Source organism: Pipistrellus kuhlii, unplaced genomic scaffold, assembly GCF_014108245.1.
Source record: "Pipistrellus kuhlii isolate mPipKuh1 unplaced genomic scaffold, mPipKuh1.p scaffold_m20_p_3, whole genome shotgun sequence".
NCBI classification, from domain to species: Eukaryota; Metazoa; Chordata; class Mammalia; order Chiroptera; family Vespertilionidae; genus Pipistrellus; species Pipistrellus kuhlii.
In genome coordinates this window covers 50989372-51003913 of record NW_023425529.1, presented here as the reverse complement: position 1 = coordinate 51003913, position 14542 = coordinate 50989372, and the positions used below count along the sequence as shown (strand labels likewise).

General features: G+C 36.2%; 1 long non-coding RNA gene across 1 annotated transcript; it reads right to left on the bottom strand.

Moving 5' to 3' along the window:
* Positions 1-8966: 8966 nt before the first annotated feature.
* Positions 8967-11978, bottom strand: LOC123653070. Its single transcript, XR_006742702.1, has 4 exons — positions 11928-11978; positions 11070-11205; positions 9806-9882; positions 8967-9084 (listed from the first exon to the last, which is right to left on the bottom strand). It is a non-coding gene; the product is annotated as an uncharacterized LOC123653070 (long non-coding RNA).
* Between the last annotated feature and the right edge of the window lie 2564 nt (positions 11979-14542).

Sequence of the window (14542 nt, the reverse complement as noted above, 5' to 3'; positions counted from 1 at the left end):
TGGATTCAGAGATGACCTCTGGGTGCAGATGTCCAGTACTGATCAGATCAGGGTGTTAGTTATGAGCCTTAACTTGTTTTAGTTCCCTTGCAGTTTTTACCTTTGTGTGCTGCTCATTAAAGAAATATTTATTGATTCAATGAATAAGGCAATGTATTCTGTAGGACAGCTGATAGCTTTGCAAACAGGGATAGCTTCTTTTTCTTTAGGGATAACATGCTGGAGTCTGGAGATTTTCCCTCCATTAAAGAAAAAGCCTAATCAAAGATAACCGGGGTGCATCTCAGCTTTTGGACTCAGAGAAATATTGCTCGGACCTTCTGATTGTAAAAGGGACTGGAAAACACATTCTAGTGACTCTTGATCTCTTATGCAGACTAATCTTGATTTCTCAGTGAATATAGCGGCTCTTTCTACAGGCCACTCTTTTGAGTTCATCAGAGTCAGAGGACACTCAAGATGAGATGCAAGAGCATTCACATCAAGTAGAGAAGGCAGTAAGTAGTCACAAATCTGGCAAATTGGAAACTGGGGAAGAAAAATAAGGAAAAACCAAGTGGTCAGTAGCAAAGACAATGGTTGATTTTTCCCCCTTACTCCCACCATCCCCTACTTTCCCTCTGAGGTTTGATGGTCTGATTAATGCTTCTCTATCTCTGCATCTGTTTTTGTTCATCAGTTTATGTTGTTCATTATATTCCACAAATGAGTGAGATCATGTGATACTGATACTTATCTTTATCTGACTGACTTATAATATTTTGCTTAGCATAATACTCTCCAGGTCCATCCATGCTGTTGCAAATGGTAAAAGTTCCTTTTTACTGCAGTGTAGTATTCTAATGTGTAGATGTACCACATTTTTTAATACACTCATCTGCTGATGGGCACTTAAGCTGTTTCCAAATCTTATATCCTTTCTGATTGGTGTTTCTGGCTTCTTGGAATATATTCCTAGAAGTGGGATCACTGGGTCAAATAGGAGTTCCATTTTTAGTTTTTTTGAGGAAACCCCATACTGTTCTTCAGAGTGGCTGCACCAGTCTGCATTCCCACCAGCAGTGTACGAGGTTCCTTTTTTTCCTCATCCTCACCAGCGCTTGCTGTTTGTTCATTTGATGATGATAGCCATTCTGACAGGTGTGAGATGGTACCACATTATCGTTTTGATTTGCATCTCTTGGATGATTAGTGACTTTGAACATGTTTTCATATGTCTCTTGGCCTTCTTTATGTCCTCTTTAGAAAAATATCTATTTAGGTTCATTGCCCATTTTTTATCTCCCTTTTGTTAAGTTGTATGAGTTCCCTCTCCATACTAACTCCCTCTGTTACTATTTCACTCAAATTGCTAACCATGGTCTTAAAATCCTACATGACCTGTCACCTGCTCTGCTCTTTTCACTCTCTGACTAGTCCTACCCAATTGTTAGCCTTCCTCCTTGACTAAACAAAGCACATGCTGCTTCATGCCACTTGGAAATCCCTCTTTTTGAATTGGCACCTCATTTCATTCAGATCTCTGATCAAGTGATCTTATCAAAAAGACTTTATTTAAAATAGCATGCCAGTTACACTCCCCATCCGTGCTTTAATTTTATTCTTAGCACATCAACTGATAAAAATTTACTCATTTTGTTTTATTATCAATCTCATCTTACTAGCATTGCATCTCTGAGAGAATAATGGCTTTGTTTTGGCTCATTGCTGTATTGCTAGCTCAGAATATAGTGTGTGGAACATAGAACACACTCAATGATAATCTGAAATATTCACACACTCAACAAATATTTATTAAGTCTCAGAAATGTGCTAGACGTTGTCTTCTGATAGATCTAAATTTCATGAAAAAATACTGATTATGTAGTTGTAAGAGCACTGAGTGATAAAATCAGGATTTGCTCAGTGGTATGGGACCAGGCAACAAAAGGGCATAGCCTACATTGGTCAATCTAGAAGATCTTCTCAGATATCCCAAGGTGTGACTCAGATAGGCATGAAGGAAGATGTCAAAGCAAGAGAATTCCAAGAGATGGAATAGCAGGTGCAAAAGCTACCAGCTATGGTAAAAGCAAGCAAAGCCATTTGGAAGTTTAAATAATTTTTAAGTGGAATAATGAAGCACATTAAGCAAAAGGAGGATAGTGGGAAATAAAGCTAGAAAGGGCTTCTTTCATGCATTCATCCTTTTTCCTAAACACATTCAACAATGTGAATGCTCTTAATGCCACTGCATATACACTTAAAAATCACTAAAATGGTAAATTTTAGGTTATAGTTTATTTTACCACAATAAAAAATTAAAATATAAGAAAAAGACGAAACACAATAAAAGTTCTTGAAATATTTTTTTTTTAGAAGGCAGTTTTGAGTTTTTTATTAGAAGTGGGAGTAAGATGCTGTGGAGTTAAGTGTGATTCATAGATTTCTAGTTTAAACGGTTAGATGAAGCTGTTGAGATAATATATGAGTGGAAATATCAAGCAAGCAGTCAAATATGGAAATTTGGAGCCCAGTAAATAGATCTGACCTAAAAATAATAATGTGGGAGTTGCTGGCATGGAGATAATAATTGAAGCCTTTGGAATTAATGGGATTGCTGTGGAAGAGTATGTAAGAATAAGAAAAGTGGTTTTGCAGAGAATCTTTTTTTTTTTAAATATATATTTTATTAATTTTTTACAGAGAGGAAGAAAGAGGGATAGAGAGTTAGAAACATCAATGAGAGAGAATCATCGATCAGCTGCCTCTTGCACTCCCCCCACTGGGGATGTGCCTGCAACCAAGGTACATGCCCTTGACCGGAATCGAACCTGGGACCTTTCAGTCCACAGGCCGACGCTCTATCCACTGAGCCAAACCGGTTTCAGCTGCAGAAAATCTAACAGGAGAGTAAAGGAGAAGAAATAGAAACAAGAATAATTCTTAACATAAATAGAGCTTTTAAAGGAAGGAGAAATAGGATAAAATGATGAATGGAGGACATACAGTATCTAAGAAGTATCTTTTTTTGGTGACAAGAAAACGTTGGTGAGTTTAAATGAAAGTACTTTGAGTGGAAGAATAAGGGTCTAGAATAGAATGAGTTGGAAAGTGAGTGGGAAGTAGCGAAAAATGAAGAAAATACATTTTAAAATACTCCTTAAGCAGTTGTTATATGAAAGGAAGTCAAGGGGACACTTTTTTTTTTTTAGAACCGGGGAAGTTTAAGCATGTGTAAACTTCATAAGAAGGTACGTGTAGGAAGATGGATTCAGACAAAAAAAGAGTGCTCCGGATTGACACCGTGTTTGAAAAGAAAATCAGACCCAGGTTATAGCTGATCTCAGACAGTGGCCCTTTTCTGCACTGTCACGGGGGAAAGGGTGTTCTCTCACTTATATCTGGGGACTAAACCAAGAGTGTTGTTTGTTTCTCACAAATCCGCGGTTATTTTTTTTTTTTAAATAACACAATTGGCATCTTCTGTGAGAAAAAATATTCTGTGATATCCAAAATAAATGTTTTAAATACTTAGGTCCTGGATGGAGCAGCTCAGTGGTTAGAGCACCAGTCCATGCACCAAAGGGTCATGGTTTTGATTCCCAGTCAAGGGCATAAACATGGGTTGCAGGTTTAATCCAGGACCTTAGTCGAGGCACATGCAGGATACAAACAATCAATGTGTCACATCAACATTTCTTTTCTCCCCTCTCTCCCTCCCTCTCTTCCTTTATGCTAGTTTGAGAATTTAAAAAATCATAAATAAATAGGTAATTAAATAAATCTATCCTAGAATTTTATTAAAATACTAGAGGCCCAGTGCATGAAATTTGTGCATGGGGGGCATGGGGTGTCTTTTAGCCCAGCATGCACCCTCTCCAATCTTGAACCCCTGCTGGGATCTGGACATCCCTCTCACAATCCAGGACTGCTGGCTCCCAACTGCTCGCCTGCCTGCCTTCCTGATTGCCCCTAACTGCTTTTGCCTGCCAGCCTAATCACCCCCTAACCACTCCCCTGAAAAACTTGATTGATGTCTAACTGCTCCCCTGCCAGCCTATTTACCCCTAATTGTCCTCCCCTGCAAGCCTGGTCATCCCTAACTGCTCTCCCCTGCAGGCCTGGGTCCCCTGCAACTGCCTTTCCCTACAGGTGTGGTCGCCCCCAACTTCCCTGCCTGCCGGCCTGGTCACTCCTAACTGCCCTCCCCTGCAGGGTTGATCACCTCCAACTGCCCTCTCTTGCAGACCTAGTCCCTCTCAACTGCTCTCCCTTGCAGGCATGGTGCCTCCCAACTGCCCTACTGGCCATCTTGTGGTGGCCATCTTGTGTCCACATAGGGGCAGGATCTTTCCACATGGGGGCAGCCAATTTGTATGTTGGAGTACTGGTCAATCTGCATATTACTCTTTTATTAGATAGGATAGAGGCCTGGTGTACAGGTGGAAACCAGCTGGTTTGCCCTGAAGGGTGTCCCAGATCAGGGTGGGGGTTTCCTTGGGGTGTGGGGCGGTCTGGGCGAGGGGCCTGTGGTGATTTGCAGGCCAGCCACCCCCCTGGCGACCCAAGCAAAGGCCCTGGTATCTGGGATTTATTTACCTTCTACAATTGAAACTTTGTAGCCTGGAGTGTAGCCAAGACTCCTGCTCCCTCGGTGGCCAGCAGCCATTTCTGTTTGGATTTGTTTACCTTCTATAATTGAAACTTTGTAGCCTTGAGTGAAGGCTTAGGCTGGCAAGGGCAGGTGGAAAGCTTGGTTTCTTCCATTGCCTGGGAAACCCAAGCTTCCCTCTTGCACTCTGTGGCTGTAGCCATCTTGGTTGGGTTTATTTGCATACTCGCTCTGATTGACTGGTGGGCATGGCTGGTGGGCATGGCAGAGTGATGGTTAATTTGCATATTAATCTTTTATTACGTAGAATAATTCCCAGGAGTAAATTTGATCAGTTGAAGAAAATAAACATTATTAGGCTTTTTATATAAATGATACTTTTCTCCAAAAAGATATATAAAGTGATTCTTTTAAAATAGTCCCATGATTTTATTGTTTTTTTATTAGCTTTCTTAAATGTAAAGTAATAGAATGTCTAGTTTTAATTAAGGCTGGTTAAACAAATATTGGTGATTAGTATTTATTGGTGATATAAGGAAGGTTAGTAAGAAAAACAAATGAGCCGAAACCGGTTTGGCTCAGTGGATAGAGCGTCGGCCTGCAGACTGAAGGGTCCCAGGTTCGATTCCGGTCAAGGGCATGTACCTTGGTTGCGGGCACATCCCCAGTGGGGGGTGTGCAGGAGGCAACTGATTGATGATTCTCTCTCATCAATGTTTCTGACTCTCCATCCCTCTCTCTTCCTCTCTGTGAAAAATCAATAAAATATATATTAAAAAAAAAAGAAAGAAAAACAAATGAACTAAATTGAACAGTCCAATATAATATATATATATATATATATATATATATATATATATATATATATATTATACTATATTAGAGACAAAATGTATGCATGAAAGAAGAGATACATACTTTAAACAGTTTAATTTTTTTACATTTTAGGTTAATTATTCTCACAAAAAATGTATCTTTCAAGCAGATAAAAACTGTACTTACTTAAAACGTCAGTATCTTCTAAGTCCTGAAGAGTGAGCTCTTCAGCAGTTTTACTCTTATTCTTTATGATGTCAATACAGTGAAGAACTGACTCCAGAAATTCAACTCAGTCCTGAAAATTCAATAATGAAATAAAATATAAAATTTTCCGCTAAAACTATGTATCAAATATCCCCTCCTTCATTCCACATCAAAAATGTGAGAAAATGCATAGATGAAGTAAAAGACTATATTCATCTCACACCTGTCAGAATAGCTATCTGTAAAGTAATAGAATGTCTGGTTTTAATTAAGGCTGGTTAAACAAATATGGTGATTAGTATTTATTAGAGATATAAGGAAAGTTAGTAAGAAAAACAAATGAATTAAAGTAAACAGTCAAATAATACTATATATATATATATATATATATATATATGTATATATATATACACACACATACACACACACACACATATATAAATATATATATATATACATATATTAGAGACAAAATATATGCATGAATGAAGAGGTACATACTTTAAACAGTTTAATTTTTTTACATTTTAGGTTAATTATTCTCACAAAAAATATATTTTTCAAGCAGGTAAAAACTGTACTTACTTAAAACATCAGTATCTTCTAAGTTCTGAAGAGTGAGCTCTTCCACAGTTTTACTCTTATTCTTTATGATGTCAATACAGTGAAGAACTGACTCCAGAAATTCAACTCAATCCTGAAAATTCAATAATGAAAGTATAAAATTTTTCGCTAAAACTATGTATCAAATATCCCCTCCTTCATTCCACATAAAAAAATGTGAGAAAATGCATAGATGAGGTAAAAGACTATAAAGAGCATAATTCATCTCACACCTGTCAGAATAGCTATCTGTAAAGTAATAGAATGTTTGGTTTTAATAAAGGCTGGTTAAACAAATATGGTGATCAGTATTTATTGGAGATGTAAGGAAGGTTAGTAAGGAAAACAAATGAACTACCGTATTCTCCGGTGTATAAGACGACTTTTGAATGAAAAAAGTCAACTGGAAAAAAAAAAATTGGGGAGTCGTCTTATCCGCCGAGTATATCCTGAAAAACGTCTCGATATGCCGCTAAACGAATTTTCCAGCTTGATCCCGAAAATCGTCTGTATATGCCGCTAAATGAATTTTCCAACTAGATCCTGCACCAATCACTGCAAGGCTGCTCGGACCGCCTCTCTAACTCAGCCAATCCAAGCAGGCTTTTTATGCATGCAAATTATACATGTTCTGTACTGGAAGCTACACTGTGTTCTAGTAAAAAGCCTGCTCAGATTGGCCAGAGTCAGAGAGGCGGTCTATTATAACCTTTGAACCTTTGCTTGTTGTGATTGGCTCACCGTGGTACATACAGTTGCAGCACGGGAAGGTTCTGTGTAGCCAAAGCTGCTGTATCAGGACACATACAGTGAGTTAAAAGGTACCGTAATAGAACATTCTGTGTGTAGCCGAAGCTATAGTACTGTATAATCCCGGCCTAAAAGATTAGTGGGTGTACAACAAATGGCTGGTAGAAAAGAACCCATCATGGCTCCAGCAAGAAGAAAGAAATTTGAAGCCAGTTTCAAGCTGAAAGTTGTAAACTTTGCCAAGGAACACAATAACTGTGTTGCGGCAAGACAATATGGAGTAACAGAAAAGATGGTCCGAGACTGGAAAGCAAATGAAGATGCATTAAAGAGTATGCCAAGGAGTAGGTGTGCATTAAGAAAAGGCACCTCTTATTGGCCAGAACTCAAAAAGCATGTAGCAGACATGGTTCTTGAGCATCGTCAAAATGGTAATGTAGTGACACGAAACAAAATACGTATGTTTGCACTTCAGTGGGCCAAATCTAACCCATATAACAGCAAAGGATTTAAGGCCACTGTATCCTGGAGTACTAGGTTCTTGGAAAGGCACAATCTGGTACTGAGGCAAAAGACCAAAATTGCACAAAAATTACCTGCAGATCTTGATGGCAAAATAAGTCTTTTCCATCAATATGTAATACAACAGTGCAAGAAACGTGGCTATGCATTAAGTCAGATCGGAAATATGGATGAAACTCCTATGAATTTTGATATGGTTGGAAATAAAACTGTTAATCCAAAAGGTGCAAAAACAGTGTTAATTAAAACAACAGGACATGAGAAGTCCAGTTTTACAGTGGTACTAGCATGTACAGCTGATGGTACCAAACTAAGACTAATGATTATTTTTAAAAGAAAAACAATGCCGAAAATCAAGTTCCCTGTTGGAGTTTTTGTACATGTGAATGAAAAAGGATGGATGGATGAAGAAGGGTAATGCTATGGCTTGATAATATATGGAGTAGGCGACCAGGTGGACTTCGTCAAGAACATAGCCTACTGGTGTGGGATATGTTCAGGGCTCATTTAACTACCAGCACAAAGAACAGGCTGGCAAGAATAAACACAGATGCGGCAGTTATTCCTGGAGGATTGACATCATTGGTACAGCCACTGGATGTGTGCCTAAACAAGCCATTTAAAGATTGCATTAGAGAACAGTGGAATGAGTGGATGGTTAGCGGCGAAAAGTTATTCACAAAAGGAGGAAACATGCGTGCGCCACAATTGGATGTTTTGTGTAACTTTGTCATAAAAGCCTGAAATGATATTACTGAAGAAACAGCAATGAGGTCTTTCAAGAAGTGTGGCATATCAAATTCTTTGGATGGTATGGAGGATGACTTCTTGTGGCAAGATGAAGGGGAAGCCGAAGCTGAAGCCACACCATCTGATTCGGAATTTGATCCATATGATGACTGTCTTACAAATGTACCACAAGAGGTCATTGATGAACTTATGATGTCAGAAGAACATGATGAGGATTTTGAAGGATTTTAAGCTCACAATGCTCCTCTGCCTAGAAAAACCTCTTATCATCCCAGTCAGTCACAAACAAGCGTTTTCTGCAAGTTCTTCATGTAATTTTCTTTCCAGATGATGCCATCATTGTTAATGTTCTCTTTTGGATTTCTTGTTTCTCGGTCAAGTTCATGGCATTGCCATTTGTGAAGAAACCTTCCATTTATTGTATCAATGTACGGTATATTATGGTATGTTCGAAAAATGTCATTCATTAAAAATTTAAATAAGAAAAGAACTGGTGTTGCCTCGGAAGTGGGGGGTAGTCTTATACAGCGAACATAGGCCTAAACCTATGTTTTAACTGTAAAATTAGAAGATCGTCTTATACCCTGGAAAATACGGTATATATTTATTAGAGACAAAATATATGCATGGATGAAGAGATACATACTTTAAACAGTTTAATTTTTTTACATTTTAGGTTAATTATTCTCACAAAAAATGTATCTTTCAAGCAGATAAAAACTGTACTTACTTAAAACATCAGTATCTTCTAAGTCCTGAAGAATGAGCTCTTCAGCAGTTTTACTCTTATTCTTTATGATGTCAATACAGTGAAGATTTGACTCTGGTAATTCAACTCAGTCCTGAAAATTCAATAATGAAAGAAAGTATAAAATTTTTCATTAAAACTATGTATCAAATATCCCCTCCTTCATTCCACATCAAAAATGTGAGAAAATGCATAAATGAAGTAAAAGACTATAAAGAGCATAATTCATCTCACACCTGTCAGAATAGCTATCACCAATAAATCAACAAATGACAAGTGCTGGTGAGGATGTGGAGGAAAGGAAACCATTGTGCACTGGTGGTGGGAATGCAGACTGGTGCAGCCATTGTGGACAACAGTATGGCGTTTTCTCAAAAAATTAAAAACGGTACTGCTTTTTGACCCAGTGATCCCACTTCTGGGAATATATCATAAGAATCCCAAAACACCAATCAGAAAGTATATATGCATCCCTGTTTATAGCAGCATTAATTACAATAGCCAAGATGAGTGGATAAAAATCTATGGTACATTTATATAATGAAATACTATCTTGCTCTAAAAAAAGAACTTTTACCGTTTGTGAATGGATAGACCTGGAGAGTATTATGTTAAGCAACATAATCCAGTCAGAGAAAGACAAATACCATATCATCTTACTAATATGTGGAATCTAATGAATAAAATAAACTGATGTTAAAATTGGAACCGGAAGCTTGGATATGTGGGACAGACTGGATGGTGTCCAAGGGGAGGGGAGGAGGGTGACTGGATAAAGAAGGTGAAAGCTTTAGCTGAAGAACATGTGTGCTTACCCTGTGGACACTGACAATATTGTGGTGAAGCCCAAGGGAGCAGGAAACGGAGGAGGGAGTAGGGGGATTGGGGACACCTGCAAACTTTAAAATGTTTTAATAAAATAAAATAAAAAATGTCAAAAAAGGGCATATTTAAAACAAAATATAAGTGAAAATTTGCTTTTCATTTTCAGGTGTTATGAATTATATCTATGATTCTGTTGAATTTCATAATCACATGAATAATATCAGGATATTTAGTTTCATTTAAATTAAGTGTAGTTAAAAAGACATAATGTAAAAATATTAAATTTTCTCAAATATTATATGTAGTTTATTGAAATCCTAATTAAAACTGAGAATATAGTTATTTTTTGAAACTTGGCAAATGAGTTTTGTGTTGTTTTTTTAAACTTAGTTGAGAAGATTTTGAAATTGCAAAACAGAAAATTGGACTCATTTGAAACTGAAAAAATATAAAACTGTAATACAGCAAACATTAACAGTAATGGAAAATATAAGATAATCTTGGATAGATCATATGTAAAACACTAAATGCATAAAAAGATAAAATAAATCAATTGAGAAAAGTTGGATTATTTAACAAGTGACACTAGAAACTTTAGCTAAGTATGTTGAAGAAAATGTCAAATTAGGTCTTTATTTTATAATATCAATTTCCATTGGATTAAGAGTTTTGAGGTAAAAAGGGAATCATAAACAGATTTTTAAAGCATATAAACATGGGAAGAAATATACAAGTGAAAAGATAACATGTTTGATTTTTTTAAAAACAGCATTACCTCTATAGATCTAAAGTTGTCACATAAAGTTTGCTTCCATCCATATATATGCATAGTAGAACGGTCATGATTAATGTTCAAAAGCAGGATACAAATATCTATAATAATAAAAGCGTAATATCCTAATTAGATTGACATCCCTCCAGGATGAAGCTGGGGTTGCAGCCGCCACCGCTGCGGGGAAGGGATCCAGGCAGCTGGCTGGGAAGGCGTACTCTTGCACGAATTTCATCATCGGGCTTCTGTATATACATAGTATGGTATAATCCCAATTTTACCCCAAAAATACACATATACAATGTGGATGATTTTTATCTTCAATAAACTTTTATATTTAAATATCTATCAATTTACACTGTTTAAAGATGATCCCAAGGTTAAATATGAGATAAATACACAAAACACACTGAGAAAGTAAAATATCTCCTGAAAAGTTTCCTCCAATTAAAGGGCTCAGAATTCCAAAACTTAACACTTACAGCATCACTCTCATCACTCTGGGTTTCTGAGTTTGAATCAGTATCTAGATCATCTTTTTCCAAAGAAGAAATGCTGATTTTTGTCCAATTCAGCTTCTATTTGTTCTTTGCATCATCATCATCATCTTCCATCATCCTTCACAATAAATCACAGAATTAAAGAAAATTAAAGGAGCTAATATGCTAATACAAATTGTGGGTTCTTTAATAATAATTATTATTATAATAATCCAACATTGTTCTATATACACATTTTAGTTTAACAAATGTTCATCAGACCTTATCATGTCTGCACCATATATTTAAGAACAATGTTTGACTACAAAATGGTCAGGTCTATTACTAGACTTTTAATTCTCTAAGGGAAAATTACATGGAATAAGCTGGCTTGCCTTCCTGAACCAAGAAACTTCACAGCAAGACTCATCGTAATAGAAATGGTTAATGGAAAAATCAAGTTTTAATGACAGGATAGGATAGAAAATATTAGAATAGGCCAGAAAAGAAACTATAATTACACTATATATGCTAAAGATTAGAATTATTTAAAAAAACAAATACAAGAGAACAACCTAAGTCTGTATACGGGGGAAACATAAGACTAGTTTCTATTCATTAACTCAGAGTTGTTAATTTTAGCAGAGAGAGCCATGTTTTGCAACAGTAACATGTGATATTGGATAATTATGGCATGTAAAATAAAATTTTTTTCATTTAAATCTTTTTTTAATATATTTTATTGATTTTGGAGAGGAAAGGAGAGGGAGAAAGAGATGGAAAAAATCAATGATGAAAGGAAATCACTAATTGGCTGCCTCCTGCATGCTCCCGACTGGGGATTGAGTCATGTGCCCTGACCTGGAATCAAACCATGATCTCCTGGTTCATAGGTCAATGCTCAATCACTGAACCATGCCAGATGGGCCATTTAAATCTTTAAAACTTATAATATATATGCATTAATCAGTATATTTCAGTATAACTTCATGTCATCATCATCATCACTATCATTAGCTTCCAAGTATTAAGTAGCTGTGACAAGGCAGGCACTAGAAGACATTTGTAAAATGGATAATCTTCAGAGTAACTTAAAAGGTTAAAGGTCATGAGAGTCATTGTATAGATGAGAACACTCAGGTTTGAAGAGGTTACTTAACTGTCAATAGCCATTACATTAATAAGTAATGGGGGCAGGATCATAATTCAGACATCCTGAATTCAAATTCTGTTCTTCACTACCAAATGGTCCCCAAACTCAAGCTATTCATCTGCCCAGCAATCCTTCTGAACATCTCCTTTTCTAATAATCTTCAAATTGTTTATCATAACCCATTAGCAGATCAAAAAGTTAATTTAGTGCCTCTTGATTATCAAGTATTAATGACAGGATAGGATAGAAAATATTAGAATAGGCCAGAAAAAAAAACTATAATTACACTACATATGCTAAAGATTTAAAAAACAAATATGTTTCTAAAGTATGTGTGCTTGAATTATAATATAACCTATTTTTTCTGTTGTTTTATTGTGGCTCTTGGTAAAAATAATTTTGAAAATAACTGTACTAGTCAGCTATTATTTTATTTTAGAGACTATTCCAAACTTTCATTCTTTCCTCAAGTCCCTGGACTTTCAACCTCTGAACTCTGTCTTCTTGGATTTGCCTGCCTCCTTCTCTCCCTCTTTTCCCTTCCCTCCCTTCCTCTTTTTTTTTTTTTTTTTTTTTTTTTTTTTTTGCCTTATTTTACTCATCCATCTCAAAATCAACTTTTTTGGTGGATTCAAGACGGAATTATGCTGAGAAACCAAAGCATGAGATACTTTAGGATTCCATTTCTATAACATTTTTACATGCCACAATTTTATAAATGGAGAACATATAAGTGGTTGATAAGAGTTGGGAGCTGATTGTGTTGGAAGAAGATGGTTATGATGATAAAAGGCCAACATGAGAGATCCTTATAATGTTGGAACTGTTCAGTATCTTCATTGTGGTAGTAGATAAGTGAGTCTATTCAGATAATAAAAATTACATAGGACATATACACATACAAATAAGTACAAGTAAAGCAGATTGCATCAATATAAATATCCTGGTCATGATATTATAATATAGTTTACAAAATATTATCACTGAGAGACAATGGACAGTGTATACAAGGCTACATTTGTGTACAAGTATTATTTTTAAGGCTGCATGTAAATCTACAATTACACCACTAAAGTGTATAGATATCCTATGTATTCAATAGGAAAACAGATAAATAAAATATAATGCAGCCAGGGAATAGAATACTATACTAGTTTTTCAATAAAAATAAGCACAGTTACTATCCTCCTCAGGAAATATAGCCACAGAGAAATAGTTTAAAAATGGCAGGTATCAGAGAGATAGGCAGAGTAATATCACTTATGTAACCACACACACCCTTTATTTTTAGATAGAAACATGCTGGAAGGCATTGAGGAATTTTAAATTTTCATTTCATACCTTTATGTTGAGTGATTTTTAAAACAATAAATATGCAGTATTTTCATAATTTTAAAAGCTAGTTTAAAAATACTCAGTTCATCCACAACCTTTCTCACCTAACGGAGAACAAAACACCACCACTGGTGCAAAATGTGATTCTGTAATCAAACCAACTTAAAGTGCAATTCAAAGGTTAGGTGTAACTTTTTTTAAAACCTAATATAAAGCAGAATACACGGGAATACAAAACTTTATTTAGAAAGACAGGAGACTAGGGGAAAGGTAAGAATCACTTCCACTATATGTCCCTCTGAGTTCGTTGGCTGATCTTTAGATCAGCCTTGTCCAATTACATATTCGAGCACATTTGTAATCTTAAATTTTCTAGTTAGTAGCAACGTTTTAAGAAATAAAGAGAAAAGGTGAAGTAAACTTCAATAATATATTTTATGTAACTTATTTTATCCAAAATAGTATTTCAACATGTAATCAGTTAAAAACTGTTATGAAGTTCAACCTAAAAAGGCTACTTTCTTGTTTGCAAACTAAGTACTCAACATCTGATGTGCATTTTACACCTACAGCACATTTCAACTCTCAACCGCTTCCTTTAGCTGGCCGGTGAGTGCAGCCCTAGGCTGATTATGACGTGGCGACAGCAAACATTTGAAGTTTATATTGAATCACTTAGAATTGGCTAAAGCCGCTAAACATGGTAAATCTTAAGTAACTCTACCTTTCAACCATAGTTCAACTATAATAAAGGGGGAGCGAAATCTACTTTTAAAAAGTAACCAAATTTATGTATAAAAAATAGACTAAGAGAAAGAATAGAGAAGAAGGGAGTGCGGAAGGCAGTGCACCTTCACTGAGGGAAGGTTAGTCAGAGCAGATCAAGTTTGACTAAGCCATCAAAATGCCCCTAAGTGACGGGAGCCTGGAGCCTGGAGCCTCGCGCAGCGGCCCGCGGCCCCTGGACCCAGAGTCTCCGGCTCCTCTG